Here is a 13563-nt window from a genome sequence, read left to right on the forward strand (position 1 = left end):
GTGTTTCTATAGGCCAATATCATCACAGGACTGCTGCATTCGCAGACGACCTGCTAATCATAATTTCTAACCCTGAAAAAGCTCTCCCCGCCATAATGTCCCTATTCGATCAATACAATATAGTCTCTAACTTCAAAATAAACTTCTCCAAATCAGAAGCCCTACAAGTTAATGTTCCGAATAAGATCTTGAACTCACTTAAACATTCTTCTCCGTTTAAATGGTCAACAACTGCTATTAAATTTCTAGGGGTCAATGTCCCAGCAGATTTGAGTTTATTGTTTAGATTAAATTATACGCCATTACTTACTAAGATCAAATCCTTTATATCCTCCTTAAAAGTACCTTTTATGTCATGGTTTGGTAGGAAAAACCTATTGGCTACGTTTGTTTTGCCCCAACTATTGTACATATTCCAAGCCTTGCCGATCCATGTCCCCACTTCCTACCTAACACAAATCAGAAGAACATTTTCCTCCTTTCTGTGGAAATCCAAACGGCCCAGAATTGCCTATCAACTTCTTTCCCAGAAGAAATTTAGAGGTGGTATATCGTTACCTGATATGGCCTTATATAATAGAGCTGTTCACTTAACTAGATGGGCGCTACTGACAAATGAAAAAATTCAAGCTCCATATCTTGACATAGAGAGGTCTCTTTTAGGTATACACAGAAGTGCCCTGCTGTGGCTCCCACACTCTCTACTAACACTTTGTCAGAAAATGTGCACGCTGACAAAGAGCATGCTAGTTTGCTACCGCAACTCGTCAGTGTCTTCACTGAGGGTAAATAAGATATCTAAGATATTCCCTCTAAATGTTCTACCATACTTATTTGATAGAATGGACGGGAGAGAGAAAAGTTGGTGGCATAGGTGGGGGGATGTTAGAGTAGGTGAAGTATTAGACAATGACAAATTCTTATCGTTAACAGAAGCACATGCCAAATTAGGCTGGGAACCCCCCTCTCTGGTGCAATGTTGGGATTTTAAAAACTTATGTAAGAAATATGAAAAAACTTCAGACCACACGTTTTTAGAGCCCACTTGGTTAGAAAACCTCACCGCCCTCCCCTCTGCTCTGAAAAAGTCACTCTCAATCACATATAATAACCTGCTTTCTGAGCTTGCCATTCAAAAACCATACTTTATTCGTCAGTGGGAGAAGGATCTAGGGAGGGTACTCTCTGAAGTGGAATCTGCGTATGTCCTCTCCCATGCACAAGGTTTCTCCTCTTGTATTCGCTATCAGGAAAATTCCTATAAAACTATTACTAGATGGTACAAAACCCCCGAGTACTTGAGTTCTATAGGAGTTTCTCCCTCTGATAGATGTTGGAGATGTCAACTAGAGGTGGGATCTATGGTTCATATTTGGTGGTCCTGTCCCTTAATTAAACAGTTTTGGAAGGATGTGGAAGGTACCATTAATGATGTTTGCTCATTGAACCTGACTCTTTCTCCTGAACTGGTGTTGTTGTGGATCCCTACTACTAACTTCAAACCTTCTAAGGCAAATCTACCCACTCATATGATTGCGACAGCTAAACTACTGATACCGACAAAATGGAGGGATACCTCTCCACCAGATTTAAAAATGTGGTTCAGCAAAATGCATCAGCTTCATAGACTGGAGGAGATGGTGGGTTGGATCCATGGTAGCAGATTAAAATATTTGGAGACTTGGCTTCCTTGGAAAAAGTCTCAAGCTGTAAAGGATTCTGAAGCCCTTGACTCTGCGGTTGTCTGATATGTCCTAAAGGCAGTTCCGGAGAAAAAGTCTCTTTCACTTTCACTTTCTTCTATATACATATAAATTTGTAACTGATGTGATGGGAGATAGATGGGAATACCATAATATCCTTCATAAAGGTCTTCTAAAAGGCTTTATGCGAATATATCTTTTATGTTGATTCGACTAAAATTGGGAATTGAGCCATACCACAGGGTTTATGTCATGCCTGCATTTTCTATAAAAATATTGCACTCAACTTTTAGAAGTTATTTAAATTTTGGGTCATTGAGAAGCCTTACCGTTGATATTTTTTCCCCTTTATTATTTACCCCACTTTCTTCTTATTTTGGTTCACCCTACCCCTCCCCCCCTTTTTTCCCCCTTCCTTACTTTCCTTAGCTAGTTGTTGCTAACTATTTGTAAAAATACATATTTGGAAAAATGCTTATAAGTAACCATATATGTGGAGGTTGTTATTTCCAACAATGTACAAAATTGTAACTGATTATGTATAAAAAATGACGAATTTTTTTGTACTTATGCTTATAAGCTATGAAACAATAAAAAGAGATTTACAAAAACACATTAAAACTAATTCGATTATTAATAGTTTTCATTAAATAATCAACTGGGTTTGTATTTGTAATTGGCACCATTCACTTTTGTCTCTGCTTGAGAAAGGTCCCATTGTGTGGACTGAAACATCGCTTTTGGTTGAATAAACACACATTTTCTTGGGGCTGTGCCATGTCATGTGTTTATATAAATATATATATATATATATATATATATATATATATATATATATGTTTATATAAAAAAAATTCTTGTGGGCTTCACAATCTTAAAAATCCTTTGAAAAACAAAAATGGCAAAGGAATATATTGCAATTTGTATGCATGGGAACACATTCCTGCTGCCAACAAAAAACATACTGCTGTCAGAGGTGTATAAGTCTGGTGGAGGCCCATTCCTGGGAACATATTCCTGCTACAAAGAATCGGCTCCAGTCTGTTCTGACTGAGTTTTGACCAGCTATGTGTAGGCCTTATACTACACCATTACCATTTACCTGCTGTTGTCTGTCCTGATGAGTGTGATGGAGCTATGTGTAGTCCCTATACTACACCATTACCATTTACCTACTGATGTCTGTCCGGATGAGTTTGGGCGAGCTATGTCTTGGTCTTATACTACACCTTTTACCTTTACCTGCTGCTGCTATCTGTCCTGATCCAGATGAGTTTACTGAGTCTGCTGATGTAACCTCCTTTGCTGTTCCTGTATTATCTTTTGCTGGACGCAGATCTCCTGCATTGCCCTTTGGTCGGCCTGCTGCAGCTGCATATTTTTTTATTTTTTTATTTACAGAGTACTGTTAGGATTTAGAAAAATATTAAAATTACTTTCAATTAAGATTAATAGGCAATTAGTGCATTGTGTGTAGTATTTGTTAAAGTACTGACGATTTACATTACAATTCGTTAGTTAATGATATTTATGATTATATAGTTTGTTAGTTAGTGATAGTTCAGTATAGTATAATGTTATTTAGTTAGTGCTAGTTCAGTACAGTATAATTATATTTAGTTGGTTAGTTTGTGATAGTTAAGTAGAGTATAATGTTATTTAGTTGTTTAGTTAATGGTTTTTATGTAGATTACATAGTTAGTGTCTAGTATTGTTGTTTTCTATTACTGTAGTGTGTGTTGTCCCCTCATTTTTACAGAGCGAACTGGAATCACACAATGCTCAGAATTTAGATAAACAACTCAGAACTCATAAGAAATGCAAATTCACCCCTTAATGATCAGGACATTTTTCTCCTTTCTGTCCAGGCCATTTTGAGCAAATCTGACGTGTCACTTTATGTGGTAGTAACTTTAAAACACTTTTACTTATCCAGGCCATTATGAGATCACTTGGTATTACGCTTTTTGTGATGTTAGGTGTCAAAAAATTGCTTTTTTGACAGTTTTTATTTTCTTTGTTTTAACGGTGTTCATCTTAGGTGTTAGGTCCTGTGATATTTTTATACTGCTGGTTATTGCAGATGTGGCGATACCTAATATGCATATATTTTTTTGTATTTTATTATTACACAATAATAGCATTTTTGAACCAAAATAAATCATGTTTTAATGTCTCCATATTCTGAGAGCCATATTTGTTTTATTTTTTGGGTGATTGTTTTAGGTAGGGGCAAATTTTTTGCGGGATGAGTTGACGGTTAAATTGGCACTATTTTGGGTGTCATACGCTGTTTGGATTGCTTCGTGTTGCACTTTTAGTGATGTAATGTGACAAAAAATGGTTTATTTAGCACAGTTTTTATTTTTTATTTTTTAACAGTGTTCACCTGAGGGATTAGGTCATGTGATATTTTTATAGAGCCTGTCGATACAGACTACTTTAGTTCTTTCATTATTTTTTTTATTTTTATTTAACTTTATTTTGGAAAAAGGACCCATTTTTGTCTTGAATTTTTTTTTTTAACCTAATATATTTTTTTTCAGTTTCTTTTTTGTCCCCCTCTGGGACTTCAACTTTTGGGGGTCTGATCCCCTTTACAACATATTACAATACTTCTGTATTGTAATGCATTGGCTGTAAGTGTATTACCAGTTTAATACAAGGGGCTGGATCTCACCGGCCGTCCCAGAAGGCAGCCACAATGCCTAAGGAAGGCATCGGGCTACCTTCCCTGCCATCAGGTCCCCGTCACAGCAGCACATGTCTGAAGCTCATACGTGCCGCAGTCAGAGCTGACCGTGGCCATGCAGGGGTTAATGTGCCGGCATCGGTGAAATCACCGATGCGGCACATTAACCCCTGGATGGCCACGGTCAGCTCTGACCGCGGCATGTATGAGCTTCAGACATGCATACAGCAGGGGTCCGGCTATCAGTGACCTGCCCCCGATCAGGTGGGCGCAGCTCCTGCACCCGCCCAATAATCATGCAGTACATTTACATCACTGGGCTTTAAGTCACGTCTAGATCTGACGTACGTCATCGGGCGTTAAGGAGTTAAGTGGGGGATGTATCTAAAAATGCCTTTTACTGGCATACAGAATGATGATTGCTGTTTATGTATACATACACACACATATATATATATATATATATATATTTCTGTGCGTGTAAAACGCACAAAATCAGCCAGTTACATCATACATCTGTACCTCGCTGTGTGTATAAATATATATATATATACTCATGGCGAGGTAGAGATATATGATGTAACTGGCTGATTTGCTACATGTCACACCAGTTAATAAGTAATCATTTGTAAAGGGAAGAAATACTTATTTTCGTAACTGTATATATGCATTACATAGTGTTGGCGAGAGATACAAAACTAATAAGCATTGTACCTGGGCATTTTCTGTCACGGCTCTCTCTAATCAATTAGTAGAGTAATTGCAGCACACAGCTTTTCTTGTTGCTCATTAAATTTTATTTTTAATTTTTGTCATCATATGACCAATGGCTCTCTCTAATCCACTCTGAATTCCTCCTCTTCAAATCCGACCATTTTTATAATATGGCCATCCTAGGGTGATTGCCCTTAGACCCCTTTCACACAAGCTAGTTTTCCGCACGGGTGCAATGCCTGACGTGAGCACATAGCACCCGCACTGAATCCTGACCCATTCATTTCAATGGGTCTGTGTACATGAGTTTTTTTTTTTCATGCATCAGTTCTGCGTTGCGCGAAAAACACAGCATGTTCTATATTCTGTGTTTTTCATACAAGCCCTCGCCCCATAGAAGTGAATAGGTCTTCAGTGAAAAACACATTGCATCCTCAAGCAAGTGCAGATGCAATGCGTTTTTCACTGATGGTTGCTAAGAGATGTTGTTTATAAACTTTCAGTTTTTTTGATCACGCGCGTGAAAAACGGATCAAAACGCATTGCACCCGCGGGGAAAAAACTGAACAACTGAACGCAATCGCAGACAAAACTGACTGAACTTGCTTGCAAAATGGTGCGAGTTTCACTGAACGCACCCTGAAAGCATCCAAAGCCAATCCGTCACGCTCGTGTGAAAGAGGCCTTAAACTTCCTCTTAAGCTCGGAACGGATCTCATTCAGCGTGGACCCGGATCCGGTCATAGCCCTGCTCCAACATGTGCTGCAGGATAAAGATGCAAGCATATCATCCCAATTTTTTAATACAAGCATTGTAAATAATGTCCTCAGCAAAACATCAAAAAGTATTTTGTCTTTGAAGGGGAAATATTAGATTTAATGTTACTGTTATAAGATGGGATTGTATTGCGATTGTGTGTGGGGTCTGAGCAATCGGATATTGGCCAGCTGAGCAGAGATGTACCTGTCTAGTGAAGTGACGGTACGGTATGGGGTATAAAGCTGGTTCGCCTCCCTGTGGTGCACCCTTGTAACTCTAAATGAACCAGCAAATACTGGCGGTAAGACAAAGAAAGCTTCTCCTGAGTCCTGAGCAACAGGACACAAACTCTAATCTATAGACTGTGTTTGTGTGTGTGTTTAGTATATAGTGTGCGGCAGGAAAATGGATGTGCAATGTGCATGGGAGAGATATTTCTATGCTGTCCATATGTACATTCATCAGACATAGTGCTGTGATGTTACAATACTTAGTGCACCAATCAGTAATATCTACTGTAGGAGAGTACCTGTGGTGGTGGTAGACGGGAGGTACGTGCCACCGGGGCTCCTGGCCACGGTGGAGTAATAGACGGGTAAAGTGCATTTTGCAGTGGTTATGCTGTTAACACAGCGGATCTGGGCCAGCTCTTACTGGGAGCAGGCAGAAATGCAGGTGGGTGCCTGTCTCCCCACAGTCCAGGCCAGGTTTTGCAGGGAAGGGTTAAAACCCGACCAGCAACAAGGGTGTGGTGTGCAATGTGGAGGTTTTTGTTCTCTGGCTGTGGGAGTGAGAGGTGGAGCTCAGCTGGGCTGTGTGCTGAGGCCTGTAAAGGACTGTGCGGGAACCCGCAGCTGAATGCCAGGAGGGATCCGTGTTCCATGGCTAGAAGCCGGACCCAGGGACTTACTTCACCAAGGAGAGAAAGCTGACATTACTCCTGGCTTTAAATAGACTTCGCTTTATCTGACAGAAACAGGCCTCAAGTAGCCTGCAGCAGGTTTGGGGCCCATTCAGGGACTTGCTGTGATTGAGTTATTATTTTGCTGTTGTGTGTGACCACTTTCCCTATGAACTGCACCGCCTTTCACTTGTATGCACAATGTGAATAAACAAAGCATCGTGTTTTACACCAAGACCGGTCTGTACTCGCTACCACTACCTACCAGATCGGATCCCCACACTACTTAGACCTGATAAAAAGTGAAGTTATATGTATCGCAAAAAAAAAATTGGGATCATAAGTGGCGATTTTCGCAATCACAAATATTTTATAACACTCTATCTGCATATAAAGCGATTGGTCTGACATGCATGTGAAATGTAATTAAATATACTTGGGTAATGTTTTAATTACTTACAGTGATCAGGAGTTCTTCCTCACTGTCTCGAAAATTGCTTCCGACCATCTTTTCTAATCGCCTCAAACTTCGGGTAGTTCGAAAACAGTTGCTAGGCCACGCCCCTTTTCGCACATGCAAATTAAGCAAATTTTACATTGCGATTTTATTAATGAAAAAAAAATGTTAACAAAGATAGCAAATTCGCAAATTCACAAATATATGACAAATATTCTGCCATATATTCCCAAAATATTGCGAAATCGAATATTGCCCCTGCCGCTCAACACTACTCATAAGGGCCAATAAATCGAGGTGCAAATTTACCCGAAGGTATCTTAAGTCGCAAATTCTTGGTGGATAACCACACCTTGTCTCCCAACCCAAAAATCCACCTCTGTAGAGCATCTTTTTTCAGCATTAATCTTTTGAACCTCCTGGGCTTTTTTCAGGTGCGACTGAACCTGGGCCCAGACTGTGGCACAGTTCTTTAACTACTAAATCAGCTTCAGGAATCTGAGAGGAAGACGGCGAGAATTAGCTAAATCGCGGATAAAATCCAAGATTACAAAAGAAGGGAGACATACCAGTAGATGAGTTCACTCGATCATTAATGGAAAATTTAGCCAAGGACAAATGTTTTACCCAAAGATGTTGGTTGTCGGAGACGTAATACCTCAAATATTGCCACAGAGACTGGTTTAAACGTTTAGTTTGACTGTTGGTTTCAGGATGAAAGGCCGAGGAAAAAGACAGAGAAATATTAAATTTATGACAAAGGGCCCTCCAAAATTTTGAGATGAATTGAACGCCTCTTTCCGAAACCACATTCTCTGAAATCTGCGTAGACGTATTACATGGTCCACGCAAAGGGAAGCTAAAGTTTTAGCATTAGGCAATTTTGACAGTGGAACGAAATGAACAATTTTGCTAAATTACTCACACAACCGACTCACTGGTAGGTCAGTAATAAAATCCATGGAAATATGGGACCAAGGTCTACTAGGGATGAGCAGTGGTTGTAACTCAACCTCTGGATGGGACCTAGTCTTGGATCTGGCACAAACCTCACAAGAGGATATATATGACTGGATATCTCTAGCCAAGGTGGGCCACCAGTAAAACCTGGAAACTAGTTCCTTGGTGGCATTAATGCCAGGATGCCCACTAAAAACAGAATTGTGGCACTCACCTAACAGTCAGAGACGTAAATGACCAGGGACAAACAACTTATCTTTAGGGAATTGTACCAGAGCCAAGTTTTGTCCTGTAGTAATTTCGGTCGTCAAATCGGAAGAGATCGCAACCACAATGATACCTGCCGGCAAAATAAGTTCTGGTGGAGTATCAGGAGACTGAAAGGCACAAAAACTCCGGGATAGGGCATCAGCTTTGACATTTTTCCTTCCTGGCCTGAAAGTAATACAAAAGTTAAAGCGTGTAAAAAACAATGCCCACCTGGCTTGTCTGGGATTCAAATGTTTAGCCAATTCCAAAAACATTAAATTCTTATGATTAGTAAGTATCGTAATACAATATTGAGCCCTCTCCAAAAAATTACGCCATTCCTCAAAGGCCCATTTAATAGCCAGTAACTCTCAATTGCCAATATCATAATTTCTCTCCGTAGAAGAGAACTTACGAGAAAAAGCGCAAGGCTTCGGGTTAGTGAGGGTAGATGACCCCTGGGAGAATACTGCCCCTACCCTAGCCTCTGAGGCATCAACCTCAACCACAAAAGACCTCTTTTGGTCTGGTTTAACCAGTGGCATACACACAATCCATGGGGCCCCGGTGCGAAACTGATCCATGGGGCCCCCTTCCCGTCGACGCCCCCCCCAACCTGCTGCCGCGCGTGTATGCATGTGTGTGTGTGTATATATATATATATATATATAATATACTGTATATTACTATATACAAGAGGATGATATTCGGTATAACCCACGGTATTCCCACGTAAAACCAGCTCTGCTACATTATGTAGCAGTGCTGGTTTTGTCATGCATTTCTTTTGCCTTCATATAGTAAAATACTTCATTGGCCTATCAATGGCTTTATAACTAACTCTGCTATATTTCTGTAGCCTACAACCTCTGACTGCCCAGTTGAAACTACTACACCCAACATGTTCTGGCAGTAATAGTAAATGGATATTGGTGCAATTCTGAGCTACTAGTCTATATAATAAATATGTAGGCTACATATGTATTATATAGACTAGTAGCTCAGAATTGCACCAATATCCATTTACTATTACTGCCAGAACATGTTGGGTGTAGTAGTTTCAGTCCAACTGAGCAGTCAGAGGTTGTAGGTTGTAGTTAGTTATAAAGCCATTGATAGGCCAATGAAGTATTTTACCATATGAAGGCAAACGAAATGCATGACAAAGCCAGCTCTGCTACATCCAAGCATATACTAGAAGCTCAATAGAAGTGCCTACACAAAAGAGCTGCACCCCAAGACAACAGAAAAAAAAACCATTACTTCATAGCACAAGTCACCAGTCATAACTTTACATACATTGCCCAACTCTCAGCCCCCATCAGACCTCACTCACTCTGAAAGCCGGACCGGCTTCTTTGCGCAGCGCTCTCCCTCTCCCTTTCTTTTCCGGCGCCTTCTCTCTGTCCCTGCATCTCAACGTCATGTCCAGCACGCCGCACTGCCGGCCGGGGAGGAGACTCAGGGGCAGGAGCGTACATAAAAATCACTGGGCCCCATAGCAGGAATCTAAATTGGGCCCCCATTCCCCTTTAATAGCCCCTCCCTTTGTTCCATGAACTATTCTTGCTGCTGCGTTTTATAATTTATGCCATCAGGGCCGGATTGGGATTACAAAACAGCCCTGGCACACAAAAGAGGTATAATAGATGCAGTGTGTACAGATGTATATTATATACAGCAGTGTACAGTTATATGAGGTACGCGGTATAATATATGCAGTGTGTACAGGTATATAGTATATTCCCTAGTGTTCTGATATGTGAGGTACAGGGTATAATATATGCAGTGTGTACAGGTATATAGTATATACAGCAGTGTACTGATATGTGAGGTACGGGGTATAATATATGCAGTGTATACAGTATATACAGTAGTGTAATATGTGAGGTATAATAGATGCAGTGTGTACAGGTATATAGTAAATACAGCAGTGTATTGACACGTCGTACCTCACATATCAGTACACTGCTGTATATACTATATATCTGTACACACTGCATCTATTATACCTCATACCTCACATATATAGTATATACAGCAGTGTACTGATATCTGTACACACAGCATCTATTATACCTCATACCTCACATATCAGTACACTGCTGTATATACTATATATCTGTACACACTGCATCTATTATACCTCGTACCTCACATATATAGTATATACAGCAGTGTACTGATATCTGTACACACAGCATCTATTATACCTTGTACCTCACATATCAGTGCACTGCGGTATATACTATATATCTGTACATATTGCATGTATAATACTGTGTAATATATGCAGTGTGTGTGTGTATATATATATATATATATATATATACATACACACACACAGAGCAGTGTATTGATGTGAGACATAGAAGGTATAATACTGTAGATGCAGTGTTTACAGATACATGTGGTCAGTTATACATTATGGTCACTGTGTGTGTGAGGTACATGAGGTAGTAGTGGTCACTGTAACTGTCTGAAGTTACGCCCGGGTTATACAGGCACAGCACTACTGCAGGGCGGGTCCACAGGTGGCCGGGGAGGAGACTTAGGGGGAGGAGACTCAAGGGAGGGTAGGGCTGGCAGCAGGGAAAACTCAACACTGGGGGGCGGGCCCCGGGCCGGCCGCCCGGGTTATACAGGCACAGTACTACTGCAGGGCGGGTCCACAGGCGGCCGGGCCCCCTGGAGTGCCGGGCCCGGTCACAAGTGCGACCCCTGTATGTACGCCACTGGGTTTAACTAGTATTGGGGCGTTAACAAAACACCTCTTAAGTGTTTGAAAAGCCTATATGGCCTCAGGCAGCCAATTCACTAGATCTGCCCCCTTCTTGGTTAGGTCAGTGAGAGACTGCAATGCAATAATATATATTTTTTTTAATAAACTTCTGGTAATTATTTGAAAAACCCAGAAAGCCTTGTAACGCTTTAAGAGAGGAGGATCTAACCCATTCCAAAATAGCCTGCACCTTCTCCGGATCCATCTTAAAGGATTGGGGTGTGAGAATATATCCCAAAAATTTAATTTTCTGCACTCCAAATATACACTTTTCCCCTTTCGCGAATAATCGGTTTTCTCGAAGAACCTCCAGTACCTGTCTAGTGTGAATAACGTGAAAATTCCAGTCAGGTGAATAAATCTGAATATCATCCAAATTTACAATTACAAATTCTCCAATAAATTTCCTAAAAATGTAATTGACAAAATTTTGGAAAACTGCCGGAGCATTACTTAAACCAAACGGCATCACTAAATATTCTTAATGACCCTCAGGGGTATTAAAGGCTGTCTTTCACTCATCCCCCTCCTTAATGCAAATAAGATTATAGGCCGCCCTGAGATCAAGTTTACTGAACCAGTGAGCTCCAAGAACTTGATTAAACAGGTCTGGGATTAAAGGCAAAGAGTACTGGTTCTTAACAGTAATCTTATTTAACTCTATAATCGATACATGGTCTCAGTCCACCATCTTTTTTCCCAACGAAGAAAACCCCCGCCCCCATAGGAGACACCGAGCGTCTAATATGTCCTTTTTGTAAGCTCTCCTTCAAGTAATCCCTCATAGACTTCCGTTCTGGACTGGACAAATTATAAATACGACCCCCTAGGGTACTTGGATCATTGAACAAGATTGATGGCACAATCATATGGTCTATGGAAGGAAATAGCATTGGACATGAAAAAGACATCCGCAAAGTCATTAATATACATGAGAAGAGTTTTCGACTCCGTAGTGACCCCAGCCTGAATAATAGTTAGACAGCATGAATCACAATATATTCCCCATTTCTCTAATTCACCCGTGGACCAGTTTATGACTGGGTTATGAACCTGGAGCCAGAACTACCACTACGGGTAAATTATTTAAAATAAAAAAAGAATAACATTCAATATGAACTGCCCCCACAGTCAAGGTCAGCTCAGTGGTGTAATATTCTACTGTTCCGCCCACCAAATAAGGGGAGTCAATAGCAATAATATGAATGGGGTTATCAAGAGACAAAATGGGCACACCAAGGAAAAGAGCAGAATTGTGGTCAATAAAATTAGAGGACACAGAATCAATAAATCCCTTCCCAGTACTCTTACAGGTGCCAAAAGAAATAACCACAGGTAACAATACTTTCTCTTTAACCACCTTGGGAAGTGCCTTATACTTCTGGGCATCAGGACGCGGAGATCTCCTGGAGGGAGGAATTACAGGACATTGCCATAACCAGTGATCCGATTCTCCGCAGTAAAAGCAGGCTCCCCTCTGCCGTCTTTGATCCCTCATGTCATCCATCTCCTTAAATGTCAAAAAATGCTTACGGTCCCCTGAAAAACGATCCCGCAACTTAACATGAGGTTCAAGATTCTGAAAGGAGGAGGCCACTATAGGTGGTGTCTGAAGCAACTCCTGTTGCTGTAGTCTCTCTGCCAATTCCTGTACCATTTGGGCACGACTGTGTATTTGATCCGTAAGGACCCGCATAGCGTCCATGGTTTAGGTAAGGCCTGTGATTCTGTCACGAAAAAGGTAGGGAACAGTGCAGCCCTACTCTCCACCCACACCTCTGTCCCTACCTAGTTGCACGGTCCGTCCTAACCGACAGGGTACAACTGGGTGGCAGTTTCTAGCTTGCGTATGTGCAGGGGCCTAAAGGAACAATAATAGAAGGGAACAAAAGACACAGACAGAAAACACAGAAGCAAAGGCTTCCTCCTGACGCATGGGATGCCGGCGGCATTGTAGGGAAAGAGCGTGCCGCCGGCTCTCTGTTTCACTTTTAATCATTGAAAAAATGTAATAGCACTAAATAAATTGCAATAATCACAAAATAATCACTGCCAGGTCTTGAGCCAAGGATCTTTAATGGCACAAAATAAATTATAATAATCACAAAACTGTCCCTTATAGAATGAGAACAATTAAAATAATTGAAGCATTTCCTTCAAATGACGGAAATGAATGCTACCTGATGGACCACACTGATTACCACTGTCTAGGTAATAGTAGTATACATTTGAATAATGCGTGTTATTTTTCTTAGTAGATTGAGTATTTTGCGGTCTATTACAGTTCCACATGGTTGAAGTTGCAACCCAGCTTTCCCAGAATCATGAAGGGCAAATCTGCCTAG

Source organism: Bufo gargarizans, chromosome 5 (genome assembly GCF_014858855.1).
Source record: "Bufo gargarizans isolate SCDJY-AF-19 chromosome 5, ASM1485885v1, whole genome shotgun sequence".
Lineage (NCBI taxonomy): Eukaryota > Metazoa > Chordata > Amphibia > Anura > Bufonidae > Bufo > Bufo gargarizans.